At 46.4% G+C, this 15778-nt stretch overlaps 1 long non-coding RNA gene across 1 annotated transcript; it reads right to left on the bottom strand.

Moving 5' to 3' along the window:
* Window positions 1-4052: 4052 nt before the first annotated feature.
* LOC123761663 (uncharacterized) lies at window positions 4053-7365 on the bottom strand. Its single transcript, XR_011229530.1, has 3 exons — window positions 7217-7365; window positions 6322-6689; window positions 4053-4676 (listed from the first exon to the last, which is right to left on the bottom strand). It is a non-coding gene; the product is annotated as an uncharacterized lncRNA (long non-coding RNA).
* Between the last annotated feature and the right edge of the window lie 8413 nt (window positions 7366-15778).

The following is a 15778-nucleotide window of genomic DNA, read 5'->3' on the forward strand; positions in this document are numbered from 1 at the left end:
TGTTGAAGCGTTGACACCAGCTACTGAGCAAACATCAAGTATACAAAGGTATATTCTAGCCTTGAACATAGTCTATGACTAAATTTAATTATGTATACACCAATAAAAATTGAGGGTACACATATCAGTCTATGTATATATATATATACCTTACGATACGAGGCACACCTTTTAATTATACCCGTTGGTTTAGTGTCGGGCTTAAAGCCTATCAATTTCCGCAAGGTTATTAAGGCCGCGTCAAAGGGCCCCCCTGACCAGCCAGTAAATATACTTTAGCATGGACAAGTAAACTCTATTTAGACTCTTAAGAGTTTAAACTATTTATTTAAACTCTCCATGTATTTACACCAAGCAGTCAATACACCTCTCAGTGTATATAAACCGGTTCTTATCCCGGTTTTCACGTTGTAGCAGTCACTGGTATAGTGACTGCGATGTTAGGGGGCACTTTCCTAAATACTAAATATTATTAATTTTGTATAGCATTGCGATGCGACGGTGTAAACACGCGTGTTACCCCTCCAACTGGTGATGGGCGACCTTGTGAGGGCTCCCGCCAGCCTGCCTCGTGTCTTAGAACACACCATTACAACGCCAGTGCAATAACTTTGTCGTTACCTACAGTAGTCCATCCTCTCGAGCGCTCCCAACGCCGTCACGCTGATGTACGAAATTATCCGGACCTAACGTATCCCAGGACCCACGAATAGAAAACGGGGACATCACGTCATCTCTGCGAGTCGCTCTGGTTTTTTAGTATATAAGTTTTTTTTTTTTTTTGCCTTAGGGGGATTCGAACGTCAATATGTGATGGACTATTCAAAAGGACGAGTTGACCTGAACCTTTGTGCCTCAAAGTCCTCCGGTCTGAGGGAAAACTAAAGTATTTTCGTATGATTATAATTTGTTCGTGCAAATAGGCTTTTTTTTTTACAGTACCACTTATTTCTACGATGCTTAGTTTATACTTTACCATAAAAAGCCATTGCGACTATATAGCACTTGGAAGGGGCCAGGATAAGGATTTGGGATGGGACGGGGGGGGGGGAGGAATACCCGGGTTGTTTAAACACGGGTCACATGTTGCAAGATGCTACCAAATACCCCCCCCCCCCCTCCCCCCTCCCGATATTTCCGGGTTGCAGCGCTCTCAACACACACACATGTTCAGAGACAACTAAAACTGGTTAGGTTAGGTTAGTGCTCCAATGAACCGACTCACTCTGGTTACTTTGGCTTCTTAAAATATATTATAAACAAGCATTTAATACCAGGAGATGTCACTCTGCCCCCCCCCCGTGTTATATCACTGCCCCCCGTGTTATATCACTCTGCCCCCCCGTGTTATATCACTCTGCCCCCCCCCCCCCGTGTTATATCACTTCCCCCCCCTCCCGTGTTACGTCACTGCCCCCCGTGTTATTCCTCGTGTGTGTAACAGTGACGTGTGGGTGGCAGCAGCAGGCGGCGAGGGAAGGACAAGGAAGACGAGGCATCTGGGAAGGGAGTTCACTGAGGGGGTTTCCCTCCCGTACTGCCTGGCTGCTTTGTCTAGCTCCTGCAGCCGGGGAGGTCACGGGAAGGCGAGAGTGAGGGAGGTTTTTTTATTATTATTATTATTTTCTACCACAGACGTGGCCACACATTTACAATGCTAACCAGCATATATACATTTTCTTCTGTCCTCCATGGACAGGGTTAGAGAAGTGTTAAACATATAGTTCAAGGGTTTATTGAACACTCAACCACAGAAGGTGATTCGGTGGTTTTAAAATGCTAAGCTAACCTACATACGTAAATATATAGATACACAGATTTACGTATGCCCTACATAAAGTGTTTGATGTGTCTTACAGTGTCATTAATGTACATTCACAGAGGTGAAATGTAATTCTGATCAGCTTCCATATATACTTTATACCCATACATATACATACACACACACATATACATACATATATACACACACATGCATTCACATACATTTGTCTCATTTACTCTGACAGGGTGAGATAGCTGATAAAGAAACTAGTGTGCAATTAAGCACTTAATCACTGAAGGTGATGAAGGTACTTTTACAAGCTCAGGTTATATAGTTACATCATATATATACATTGTATAATTGATATATTACATGGTCAATCTTGGATAAAAGTCCAATATATCACCAGTGTTCCAGTACTCATATACTAATTACAGAGTTCAGCATACCTTAGCCCAGGAGGGCGAAAGTCAGTCAGTATGGGACATTCTACAATATAATGTTCAAGAGAGTGCATGTTTTCCCTTTCACAAAGTTGACACATTGTGTACTCGACATTTGGCTGACGTATGGAGTACTTCACCTAAGTACCTCACCTCCTTCTATACACACCTCACATCGACGTGATATATCTTGAGAAAATCATTGGAGCAAGATTACGGGCTCGCCATAGCCCGTGCTACATGGACACTTCGTCCTGAGTAGCTAAATCTGAAACAACAACATTGGAGCAGAAGTGCATGCGGGCTGTTTGTAAAGCCTATGATCGGTGCCTACAGACTTCCTAGTGGACCCTGGCGGTTTCCGGGTCTAATAGCCTATAACCTCTTATAGCCTAGGGTAAGAAGCGTGTTTGGCGTTAACCAGGACGCTGGTTCGATCCACGTCCTGCTCCAATAATTTTTTTCTCATTTCTACAATCTATTTAGACGTTGGAAAATACTTTGTCAAGGTCTGGAGACTTGTATAGCTTTAGATTTCTTAACTTATTTGCAACTTTCTTCGCAAGAAACTATTAGTTTCATGTAGCTTTACTCTATCAATAAATTTGATCAACTGCAGGTACATGGACTCAGGACTGGACCATAGAAAACAAGTAATTTCTGGCAGATGACTTTTTTATTATGGTCCAGTCATCTCACTAACCTTGGTTTGTTGACACGTGGGAAAACCTCACGGGGTTGATCCTCCTCTGCCTTGTTATGCCCGGTTCCCTTGGTATTCTCGCCTGCCTTGTTATCCTCTCCTGCCCCGTTATCCTCACCTCTCTTGTTATCCTCGCGCCCCCTTGTTATCCTCGGCTCCCTTGCTCTCTGTTTTATAACATTTCTCGTTTAATTTTTGTTTATATCTACCAATTTCCTTTATTCATTTGTTCCATTTCTTCCTGTTAGATCTTTTACTTTCATGCTCGTCCATATCTGATTATTATTAATATGCCTTCAGAATACATATGGAATGTTATGCATCGCAGAATGAATGGAAATGGTAAATATTGGGAGAAGGCGCTAGGCTAGTATGGCCATATAGCACTTGGCTAGGGCAAACTGATTATAGAGAAGCGGTGCCCAACCACTTTGACCAATCGACTGTGCGACACAGTGGTTGCCAGGATCAAGTTGGGTTACCGTTACCTGTGGCAGGTGGCTACAGGTGACGGATCTCCCAATCCTCAGCACACCAGGTGCAAACTCTGTGAGCAGGAACTGCGGCATGATCTCCCACACTACATTACGGAATGCCCAGTTATCAGACCATTCAGACCCGTTGATATGAGGTACCTGGAGCTTAGCAATTATTTTATTCACTCTCGTGTTCTTGAAGATATCCTCATATTGCACCCACAATTTACCACTGCAGGCTACTGAACATATGGCCCTGTATGACTAACCATCCTGTGAGATGGGGGACTTTTAGTATCACTGCTGCCTTATTCACTCTTGTGTTCATGATGATATCCTCATAATGCACCCGGAGTCTGCCAGCGCAGACTGCTTATCACATGCCTCTGCATGACTAACCATCCTGTGTGATGAGGATTTTTAGCACCACGTAGCTAGCTTTTTGACACACTGCACTCCCCTTAATATAGTCTAGGGCAGCTGCACAAATGCACAAATAACTTTAACAAAAACTCGAACGCCGGCCCCTGGTACGGCAAAATGAATATTCCTACGTCCATTTCCTGTCTAGACGTGATACAGCGACCGGGAAGAGAGCTGTATGAAGAACATTGGGTTTGCTCATTAAAGAATGTTCTGTTTTATTGAAAACATTATACAAGCTGTGAAATGTTGTTATTTTTTATTGATAACTTTGTTTGTAGTTATTGCATAAACAGACCAAATGTAACATTTAGAATACTAAACAATTGTATTCATACAACTTTCAGTTATATGGAAAAAAACATGTATAAAATTCCCCAACTTGCTGGTTTCATAACTTAATTCGGGTCTCGTAGCGTCGTAACCTTAATAATTGGCCTTCAGTTTACACTCGACACAGTCACATGAGTTTACCCTCGACACAGTCACAAGAGTTTACCCTCGACACAGTCACAAGAGTTTACCCTCGACACAGTCACAAGAGTTTACCCCTTGTCAGTTTACCTTGCAAGAAATACATGTGGTATGACCAGTACTTCAACGCGAGTACCAGGGCACCCCTGAAGTGGGGCCAGAGGTCGTGGGCCCAGCCATGACTGATGCTGTCATGGCTGGCAGGTGACTGATGCTGTTATGGCTGGCAGGTGACTGATGTTTTCATGGCTGGCAGGTGACTGAAGGTCTCATGGCAGACATGTACACGTTGGCTTGAAGGAAAGAGTCAATATATGAGGTCGAACGATGTCGTCTACAGCCTGAAGAGACGAACTACGAACTAGGGCGGCAGCCTGGGGGACATGTCCCTCCTGTAGAGAGAGGAAGAAGGGGAGAGGTGAACAGAGGGACGTGGACCAAACAATCCGTGGAGGGTATCATTTACAGTGCGTATAATTCAATATAATACAAAATAGTAGTAGTAGTCCCGCTGCAAATATTACACTGCACAATCTGGTCATCAGAGGCAGCTTCTTCCTACCATGATGTTGGTGTGACGCGAGGTGGGGAGGATTTGAGTTTCTGGTGAGGGTGTGTTGGGTGGGGGTGTGTTGGGTGTGGGGTGGAGTGGGTGGGGGTGTTGGGTGTGGGGTGGAGTGGGTGGGGGTGTTGGGTGTGGGGTGGAGTGGGTGGGGGTGTGGGGTGGAGTGGGTGGGGGTGTTGGGTGTGGGGTGGAGTGGGTGGGGGTGGAGTGGGTGGGGGTGTTGGGTGTGGGGTGGAGTGGGTGGGGGTGTTGGGTGTGGGGTGGAGTGGGTGGGGGTGTTGGGTGTGGGGTGGAGTGGGTGGGGGTGTTGGGTGTGGGGTGGAGTGGGTGGGGGTGTTTTGGATCATGAGCCACCAGCGTCGAATCCTTATCTGACTAAACAGAAAATAAGATTATAGAAAGTCTGGAATCTGGCACTAGGCTTGTACTGGAGCAGAGAAGAATGAGTTACGAGGAAAGACTAAAGGGACTGAACTGCAGGTCACAGGAAGTAGGAAGAAAGATTGGAGACATGATTACCTCGTACAAAATACTCAGGGGGGAACTGGCAGGGTAGATAGACATCATACTGCGGATTCAAATGGATATATGACACTACTTAAAAAATTTCGGGGAATATTCACCACTCGATTGCAAGTTTTGGAACTCAAGAGCTGAAGCTCATCCCCCGAAAGCATAATTTAAGGAACATACACATAGTGTGTGAAGAGAGGGGGGGGGGGCCTCGCGGCTGAGTGGACAGCACTTTGGGGTCGTAGTCCTAAGGGCCCCAGGTTCGATTCCTGACAGGCAAAAACAAATGGGCAGAATTTCTTTCACCCTGGTGCACCTAGCAGTTAATAGGTACCTGGGAATTAGACAGCTGCTACGGACTGTTTCCTGGGGATGTGAGTGTGTGTGTGTGTGCGTGCGTGTGAAAGAGAAATATATGCAGTAGACATAATAGAGGAAAAATAAATTGGTGAGAGAGGCGGGGTCCAAGAGCTAATAGCTCAATTCTACAGATACAAATAATAAAAACAAATAGCAAATACACTGACACTCTTCTGAAAGTCACAAGGAACAATCATAACATCAACAGCATACAGTTCAGTCATGCTGTCAGCTCTGAAACTATATTGAAGGAAATAATTATTACCTAAACCTCGATTACTTGGGACAAAAGCCTCCACCACAGACCGAGTGACGTAAGATATGTGTAACTCTTGCAGGGTCCACATATTCTGGATCATTTTGTCCCATTACTTCACCAATGTGAGTATATGATTACTTATGACTTATACATTCGAACCGGATATCATACACTTCCTCTTGTGAATGTGTGTGTGTGTGTGTGTGTGTGTGTGTGTGTGTGTATATGTGTGTGTGTGTGTGTGTGTTTGGGTGTTCCAGCTTGCATTGGTGGGGGATTTGTGAGTGGAAATTTCGGTTTTACATCTGCCATATTACGTCACAGCTGAAATGGAACTTACCAAAGGACTTAGCCCTGACGTCTACGTTGTCTACCAGAGAGAACCCGGGATTGTTGCTTCCTCCGTCTCCTGGAGGGACTACACCCATGCTGGGGGTGTGTCCGGGGGCGCCTCCAGGGGCGCCTCCAGGGCTGACGACGGGGACCCCGGAGGTGGACGTCTTGTGTACTAGCCACTTCCCATACACAGGCCGGACCTTGTAATGGTAGTGTCCCCCTGACTTCTGACGGTGGGAGATGCTGTGAGAGCTCCTGTAGAAAGTGCTGCAGGTGGTGTCCACCAGCAGGAGGACAAGACCCAAGGTCAAGAGTAAGGCGACAGGCTGACGGTGCATCCTTGCTAGCGACGGTGACAAGCTGGAGACGGTGCTGTGGGAAGTGAGAGAGGGGGGGAGCTGTTAAGTCGATATTTCCGTCGCTTCTGGCATATCTTTTGCAAGTTCATCCCCCCCCCCCCCCCACACACACCCTTTGACACGTGCCTCGTGTTATGGCTATTATCATTTATAATCATGTAAAATAGGGACAAATTCATGAGATAATCATAAATTATTTTGATTTCGGGATTGGGGAATATGTATAATTCGTCATTGAGTGACACTGGCCAATAAACTCTGGCAAAATTTAAATAACACCAAAATGGTCCTAAGTGTTGACAAATGAACCCCCACACAAAAGTTATAACGTTAAGCTACACACACACACACTTCAGAGTGAGTATATACTGAGGCCGTACAAATAAGATCGAACCCGACATCCATGGACTCGCCAGGCATACGTGGGGGTTCGATCCCATTATATTAACCTGAAAAGTTTCTCATGGATACATGACGTACTTGTAATTTCACGTTGCAATTTCTACTGTACCTGCAAACTACAACGCCAACTTTCCTTACTTGGAATAGTGTGATGCCTCACCGGTCCTTATGGACTCGTTATTCTCCGCCAAAGAAAAGTTAACCAGGACTGGTGTGTGTCGCCTCCTGCGGCCCAGTTTATATACGTGTCTCACTCTCTGGTCCGGAGGATCTGACGCAGGGAGCTTGGTGCCGACCGCCGCTGGGAAGTCCAAGGCTTTACCACTTCGGATCCTCTTTGTCAAACACCTGCGATCCTGTCCCGTGGCCATGACGGTCGAAAATAGTCCAAGGATAGCAGCGTCGTTATCGTGTAATTATACTACCTTAATCATCGTGGAAGTGACGGAAATACTATTAGCTTTTTTTTGTCATTTTAGCGCTCTGGTTGTTTCCTCCTTGGGTGGTTCTGGGGGCATCAACGCCCTCTTGTTAATGTCTTGCTGGTATTGTCAGGATGTTCTAGTTGAAGGGTCCTTAATGGCTGTCTACTGACTAAACTCGTTTTATAAGATTCCTTTGAGAGTTGGCCAGTTCTGGAGCTTGTTTTGTTTGCCGTCACACACTATTAAGTTACTTTACGTTACGTAAAGTAACGTTACGTTGCGTTACTTGGCAACGTCTGCGCTACAGACAGCATCCTGGGGAAGATCAGTATACGTGTCCTTTCCGGGGACCTGGATAAGGCTCCATACCGGCCTCTTGTCCCCGACAACGGGAATTATAACGCATAATATCTATATATGCGGACATCGAGACCTCTGCTGGCGCCGTGTTCCAGCGAGGCGTGGCTGAGGTCCGTCAGTCTGTGCCTTACACAGACTACGGTCTGGAACAAACCACGCTGCTTATCTCTGGATTGGTCTAGTTTGTGCTTTTTTAGGTGTAGTGAAGAGGCCGGATATATATACTGGAAGGGAGGGGATCTTACACAAGCCAGCTGGTGTCCGGTAAACATCCCGAGTGTTGCCAGCCAGCTGGTTCTTGTCTTGGGGCGCCTGGGTGCGGGTGTAAACAGGTATTGGTCGTCCAAAGTAAAAATAGGACCTCGCAGCGGGGGGTTTCCTGTCCTATTGCTGAACACAAATGTTCCTCTGTAACTATGTTTGTGACGGCCCTCTTTAACTACACTGTGACGGCCCTCTGTAACGACACTGTGACGGCCCTCTTTAACTACACTGTGACGGCCCTCTGTAACTACACTGTGACGGCCCTCTGTAACTACACTGTGACGGCCCTCTGTAACTACACTGTGACGGCCCTCTGTAACTACACTATAGCGGCCCTCAGTAACTACACTGTGACGGCCCTCTGTAACTACACTGTAGCGGCCCTCAGTAACTACACTGTGACGGCCCTCTGTAACTACACTGTAGCGGCCCTCAGCAACTACACTATAACGGCCCAGTGTAACTACACTGCTCACAGCATGGTACCAGGTCGCCGCGCCTCACGTACTGTTGGTCAGAGATTACCTGAAGGACGCCGTCATCAGGCACTGTTGATGTAGATCCACGTGTCTCTCCTAGACATAGCGGGGAGGGTGAAGGAACAGGGAGAGAGGAAGATTAGATAAGAAGTAGGAAGCAAGAAATGACAGGCTGTGGGGAGGGGGGGGGGGAGGGGAGATGATGAGAGAGAGAGAGGTAGTAGGAAAAGCAGGAGGGATAGTAGGAAAAGAGGAAGGCCTGGAGGAGGCTGGGGTCCATGTGAGCAGGTTTTGGAGGGAAGTGGTGGATGGTTGGGGGAGGGGGGGGTGTAGTGTAGCAGGTAAAGTCACGGTCAAGGGGACATTGACTCCCCCTCCCTCCCCCCCCCCCCACCATCCTTGTTATCCCCTGCACTATATTGTATAATTGGAGGGGGGGAGGGTAGTAAGAAGGTGTTCTTTGTTCGTGTGTTATTTTTCGTTCTGGTTTTAATGCTATTGGTGGGACTGAAGTAAACTTAAACCCGTGGACGGTAATACATTCTCAAAACTGGATAAGCTTTTCTTAACCGCGTTTATATTTTGTGAGCAAATAATTTGTGGTTAATTTGTTAATACACAGGTGGCCTGTTGGGGGCGGGACAGAGACGGGTGAGCACGCTGCGTTATGAGCATTATTGTGTGATGCTTCACACAGCATGTTCTGCCTCTCTGTGAGCATCACAGAGAGGCGGAGTACACCACTCACTGTACATACACTGAGTTTACTTCAAGACTACAGTATACTTTCTGGTTGATCCTTAAGGTATTGTGGTTGCTTTGATAGTCCTCCAATGTTTGATAGGCATTAAACCCAACATCAGACCAAGCTGCATGTTTTGCGACTGACAGAGAGCCGTCGACACAGTTACCCCCCCCCCCCCCCCACAGTAAAGCAGGCAGGAGTGACAAGGAAGGTGTGTGGCTGTGACTGAGGGAGTACCTAAGCAACAGGAGACAGCGAGTCACAGTGAGAGTGGAGATGTTTAAAGATGCGAGACGTCACTAGCGGAGTTTCATAGGAATCATACTTATTCCCTTATATATGTAAATTCTGTTCTGTTCTCCACTGCAAGTTTATATTATTTTATTTTCATCGTTGAGTTTGGTGTGTTTAAAACTTTTATGTTCCTCTCTGGACATATGTAGGAGAATCAATAAGCTTTTACCAGAAGCCAGCATGGGGCTTCATCCTCAGCTGTGCACCCGCTGACCCCAGCTGCGCACCCGCTGACCCCAGCTGCGCACCCGCTGACCAGGTGAGGAACTTTTCTCCCTGTGAATGTTGACCTTGGCAACGCTGCAGGGTCGCTGGCGCCTGCGCCTTGCACTTCCCAGGACGGACGAGAAGATGGGCCCCCATCACTAGTCTCCTCCGGGAGTCCATAAGTGTTCTCTACCCCTCAATCTATGCTGTCTAAATTAGGACATAGGTTTAGTAAAACAAGACTGGTTGACGTTCGAAGTAAACCCATGGTATAGACCTTGCATCCTTCTGGGAATGATGGGTGGACACCCACCCCATCCCCCCCATTCCCTCCTCTACTGGCCTAATGTTCATGATGGTCTCTCGTGAGCGGAGGTCAGCTTCCGCCACATGCAATAATGTTGACATCATATAGTGAGCCCAGGTCTACCTGGGTCCTTTAGGGAACAGTTACAAGTGGAGTGCCCCAGGGCTATGTTCTGGGTCCTTTTGGGAACAGTTACAAGTGGAGTGCCCCAGGGTTATGTTCTGGGTTCTTTTGGGAACAGTTACAAGTGGAGTGCCCCAGGGCTGTGTCCTGGGTCCTTTAGGGAACAGTTACAAGTGGAGTGCCCCAGGGCTCTGTTTTCAGTCCTATATTGTTAAACATGAATTTGGTCGCAAGGTGAGTGAGGCATCAGCTCGCCACCCACGTGTTCTTCAGGCCAACCTGTGTTCTCGTTGTGTTTGTTCTGTAGTTTGGTGTTCATCAGGGCGCCTTGTCAATGGTGGCTGCGTCAGTCGTCAGTGTGTGCCTCTGGAACACGTCCTGGGTGTGGGTAGCTTGTGTGATGGCCGGTTGGTGGTGTGTGTGATTACCTGTGCGGTGTTTGTTCTCCTGCATGTGTTTGTTCTCTGCGTTGTATGATTACCATTTTGATTTTGTCATTCCAGGGACCCCATCCTGGCCTGAAGTCACCCTTCACTTACCCATCTGGCCGCTTAAGGTAAGTGTGTGCTGGAAGGGTTCCCTTCTGCACTCGAAGTCGTCGCCTAGGTAAGTGCTTGGATACTGTTGTATTCACCTAGTTGTGCTTGCGGGGGTTGAGCTTTGGCTCCTTAAGGCCCGCCTCTCAACTGTCAATCAACTTTTTTTCCCCACACACACCCAGGAAGCAGCCGTAGCATCTGTCTAACTCCCAGGAACGACGACGACCTTCTCGAGGTCGAGAGGGTCTGGAACAGCCGCGCGTACGTCCCATAAAGCGAGCATCCTACTCGTAGCCAAACGTCAAATCAATTGAGGTAGATCCCAGGCAATGATGTTTGACCTTTTATTTTCATGCTGGAGGAATGTTGGTATTTTTTTTAATGTTCTTTTAGAATAGTCATTATGAAGGTAACAGAGCCCACGTATCTAATGTAATCAATCCTATCCTAGTCTTACGGCTCACATATGTACTAGATTAGGTCTAAGATTGTGTACGGTAGGCTTTGAATTGCTTATGTGGGCTTAGGTCAGGGTCGATTAGGTTGTTGCTGTTTTTGTATGGTTTTTAGCATACCAATGGTGCCAAACAGGGACTATTTTTTGTGTCGGGGCCGCAGTAGGTTACCCCTTGGAGTTATCTTGCGGTGGTTCCGAGGCTTAACCTCCCCGCGGCCCGGTCTCTGACCAGGCCTCGTGGTTGGTGGTCTGGGGCAATCAGACTGCGGCTGCTCGTAGCCTGACGCGTGAATTACAGCCTGGTTGATCAGGTATCCTTTGGAGGTGTTGATCAAGTTCTTTTTTGAACGTCCGTGAGAGTTTCCCAGCAGTTCATATTCCATTCCATCATGAAATGTATAACCCAAATGGAATGATGGAATGGAATCCAATGGAATGAAACTCAGAATTAGAGTATAAATACTCTAATTTGGGGGGAATTGGTTGGCAGTTAGTAACATATCACTATATAATGATATATAGTGATATATAACGAGTGACCAGCGTTTCTGAATATAGAACTTTTTGAATAACAGTTGCAACACTTTTGAATTAAAACAAAAAGCTTATCATAATGGGATATATATATATACAAAACTGTTGTTTTTGTCAAAAAGGATGATAGAAGCAAAAACTTGATAATGGAAAAATACTCGACCAGGGAAACTTACATTGCATCACATGTCGTTCTGATGTGCAATATTTCGAGAAGAGAGGGGGCGAGAGAGAGAGAGAGGGGCGAGAGAGAGAGAGAGAGAGAGAGAGAGAGGGGGCGAGAGAGAGAGAGAGAGAGAGGGGGCGAGAGAGAGGGGGCGAGAGAGAGAGAGAGGGGGCGAGAGAGAGAGAGAGAGAGAGAGGGGGCGAGAGAGAGAGAGAGAGAGAGAGAGGGCGAGAGAGGGCGAGAGAGGGCGAGAGAGAGAGAGGGCGAGAGAGAGAGAGAGAGAGAGAGGGCGAGAGAGAGAGAGAGAGAGAGAGAGAGAGAGAGAGAGAGAGAGAGAGAGAGAGAGAGAGAGAGAGAGAGAGAGAGAGAGAGAGAGAGAGAGAGAGGGCGAGAGAGGGCGAGAGAGAGAGAGAGGGCGAGAGAGAGAGAGGGCGAGAGAGAGAGAGGGCGAGAGAGAGAGAGGGCGAGAGAGAGAGAGGGCGAGAGAGAGAGAGGGCGAGAGAGAGAGAGGGCGAGAGAGAGAGAGAGGGCGAGAGAGAGAGAGGGCGAGAGAGAGAGAGAGGGCGAGAGAGAGAGAGGGCGAGAGAGAGGGCGAGAGAGAGAGAGAGAGAGGGCGAGAGAGAGAGAGAGAGAGAGAGAGAGAGAGAGAGAGAGAGAGAGAGAGAGAGAGAGAGAGAGAGAGAGAGAGAGAGAGACAGACCAGAAGATATCAATTACGAGCCGGAACTCCTTGGTGTGAGGTACGAGGTTCAGTAACCAGAGGCATTACATGACTAAGTCTCCAGGACGATTAGCGGTCACTGGGCGTTACTGATGACGTGAAGGTCCATCTGGGGTGCCGGCCAGGAGCACAACTCCATATGTAACGCTGGTCGTATTAGTCAACTTTTGAGAGTAACTGGAAGAGCAAACTGTTGAGTGTTTTTTTATTTACTTTTCCCTAAAGCCCCAATTCAGCAGTACGACATTATGGCTGTCAATTCATTTTTGTAAGTGCAGGAATCGTCAGTATTACAATTTTTATTTAAACGAGAATATAATCACGGACGAATATTCTTATTCTCGTTACATGTTCACTGAGAGTTTAATCCTACCTTGTGTAGCTTCCAGGGATCAACGGCCCCGCGGCCCGGTCTTCGGCCAGGCATACTTGCTGGTTGGTCAGACGGTTGTTGCCTTATTAATATTCCTCCCACTGTTAACAATAAGCCTAAAGTTCCAACACCAAACCAAGTTAACTCGTCCTCTTAACTAATCCGTCTCATTTTGTACGCTATGGTACCCCAAACTCAAACAGTTCAAATAGCTTCGGCTATCACCTCCTTTTGTCCGGTCGTGATGGTCGAGTGGATAAGGTGTCCTGTACACACCAGTTGCATTGTGCTCCTGGCAGTTTGGGTTCGAGTCACTTCTGGGGTGTGAGTTTTCAGTTGCATATAGTCCTGAGGACCATTCAGGCTTGTTCGCATATATATATATATATATATATATATATATATATATATATATATATATATATATATATATATATATATATATATATATATATATATGCAAAGGTATAGGGTATATATATATATATGTGTAACCTTGGGGCTGTATGTGGGTTTTTGTCAACGCCTTTTTTTTTGTATTCCAATTTGGGCATTTCCTGAACCTTGAAACTTTTTTAATAGTTCAATTTTTCTTAACTTTGAGATGACGTATGTTGTGAATCTTTAGGACATCTTGTGTTGTATTAATACGTTTGTTCTGCTATGTGCGTGTGTGTGGTGCGCGCGCGAGCGCGAGAGAGAGAGAGAGAGAGAGAGAGAGAGAGAGAGAGAGAGAGAGAGAGAGAGAGAGAGAGAGAGAGAGAGAGAGAGAGAGAGAGAGAGGGAGGGAGGGTTAGGAAGGAAGGGCGAGATGGAATGGATAGATAACTTATTCAATTTTAAACACACAATGTGTTTGTCTTTTCATGAAGCAAAATATGTTCAGATGTTAAAATATGGTCGGGTGTTGCATGTGTTCGTTCTCCCATGTTCTCCCATACTTCAGCAAGTTCTCCACACTCACTCTCCCATGTTTACCTGAGGGTCAGTATCTCTAATGGCCTCTATGAGGACAGGAAGCCAGCGACTTGTCAACAGTCCCTCTCATTTTTCTTGAAGATTTTATCGAACTTGATCTTGAATTGCAGCGGTGTTTAGGCCTTCACGGCTTGGGCGAGTAGGCGGTTCCATGGGTTTCTAAGTCGATGGGTGAAATGTCATCTCCCGTTTTGTCCTACATTGTGGCTTGAGCTGAAAACCGGTGCTCCTTGTGTGTGTTACATCTGACCTTTTGGAAGAAGTGGTTTCGATCAATGATCTCCAAATTGTTCAGTCTATTAAAAGTTTCGGTGAGATTACTTCTTCTCATGTCTGGTTTGTATTGTCAACCCCCGTGGCCCTGAACTGTTCCTGGTATGGGAGTCGACTCAATACAGCTATCCATTCCATTTGCTAGTTAAGTATACCCACGTGTGTCTGTTTTCCAGCACCTTATCATATCCAGCTACTATCCTCCCTCGCCTCCACGTCCCCTCTACACTCTCCTTTAACCCCCTCCCCCTCCCCCAACCCCACACACACTTCCCTCACCCCACACACACTCCCCCCACCCCACACACACACACACACAGACTCCCACACACTCCTGTCACCAGCTCCTCTTCCCACACTCCCACTCCCTCATGCACACACTCCTTTACACACACACACACACACACACACACACACACACACACACACACACACACACACACACACACACACACACACACACAAACAGGGGGCGTCGTAGCCTGGTGGATAGCGCGCAGGATTCGTAATTCTGTGGCGCGGGTTCGATTCCCGCACGAGGCAGAAACAAATGGGCAAAGTTTCTTTCACCCTGAATGCCCCTGTTACCTAGCAGTAAATAGGTACCTGGGAGTTATTCAGCTGTCACGGGCTGCTTCCTGGTGTGTGTGTGTGTGTGTATGTGGTGTGGGAAAAAAAAAAGTAGTTAGTAAACAGTTGATTGACAGTTGAGAGGCGGGCCGAAAGAGCAAAGCTCAACCCCCGTAAAAACACAACTAGTAAACACACACACAGCACTACCAGAACTCAACCCCCTAAGCACAACCAGGTGAATACCACTCCCTCCGACCACCATTACTCCCACATATCCCATGTGGGAACACCAGGTAGGAGGTAGTACACGTCGACGCGTTACCAATAGGGGAGATCCCCGGGATGACATCTCCAGGGTAGAATACCAACTTTTTGTTTGTTACCCCGCCGGTTGCGCCTGTTGGGCACAGATGCTGTGTCTAGGTGTGTCTTAACTCAACCTCGGAAGGTAGTACCTATTGGTACTATGGATGGTTTGAATAAAAAAGAGGGGGGGATGGGAATAAGGCTTCCAAAAAAAAATATGGTTTGAATATTTTAAAGTTTTACAGGATATTATAAAACTGAAACAGCCTAAGCATAGACTAAGTCCTAAACAAAAATAGGTTCTGATGTAACATACGTGTTTTAACCTAATTGAATATTATATATATATATATAATATATATATAATATATATATATATATATATATATATATATATATATATATATATATATATATATATATATATATATATATGCATCAAGTCTGAATGATCCCCAAGCCAACATGCATCAGAAAACTCTTGACCCCTGAAGGATTCGAATCAGGTCAGCCAGGACCTCATATCACAAGTTCCTCACTAAGAACAAAGGATTCTTTGTAGTAACTAAACCACCT

The sequence above is a fragment of the Procambarus clarkii genome, chromosome 24, assembly GCF_040958095.1.
Source record: "Procambarus clarkii isolate CNS0578487 chromosome 24, FALCON_Pclarkii_2.0, whole genome shotgun sequence".
Taxonomy (NCBI): domain Eukaryota; kingdom Metazoa; phylum Arthropoda; class Malacostraca; order Decapoda; family Cambaridae; genus Procambarus; species Procambarus clarkii.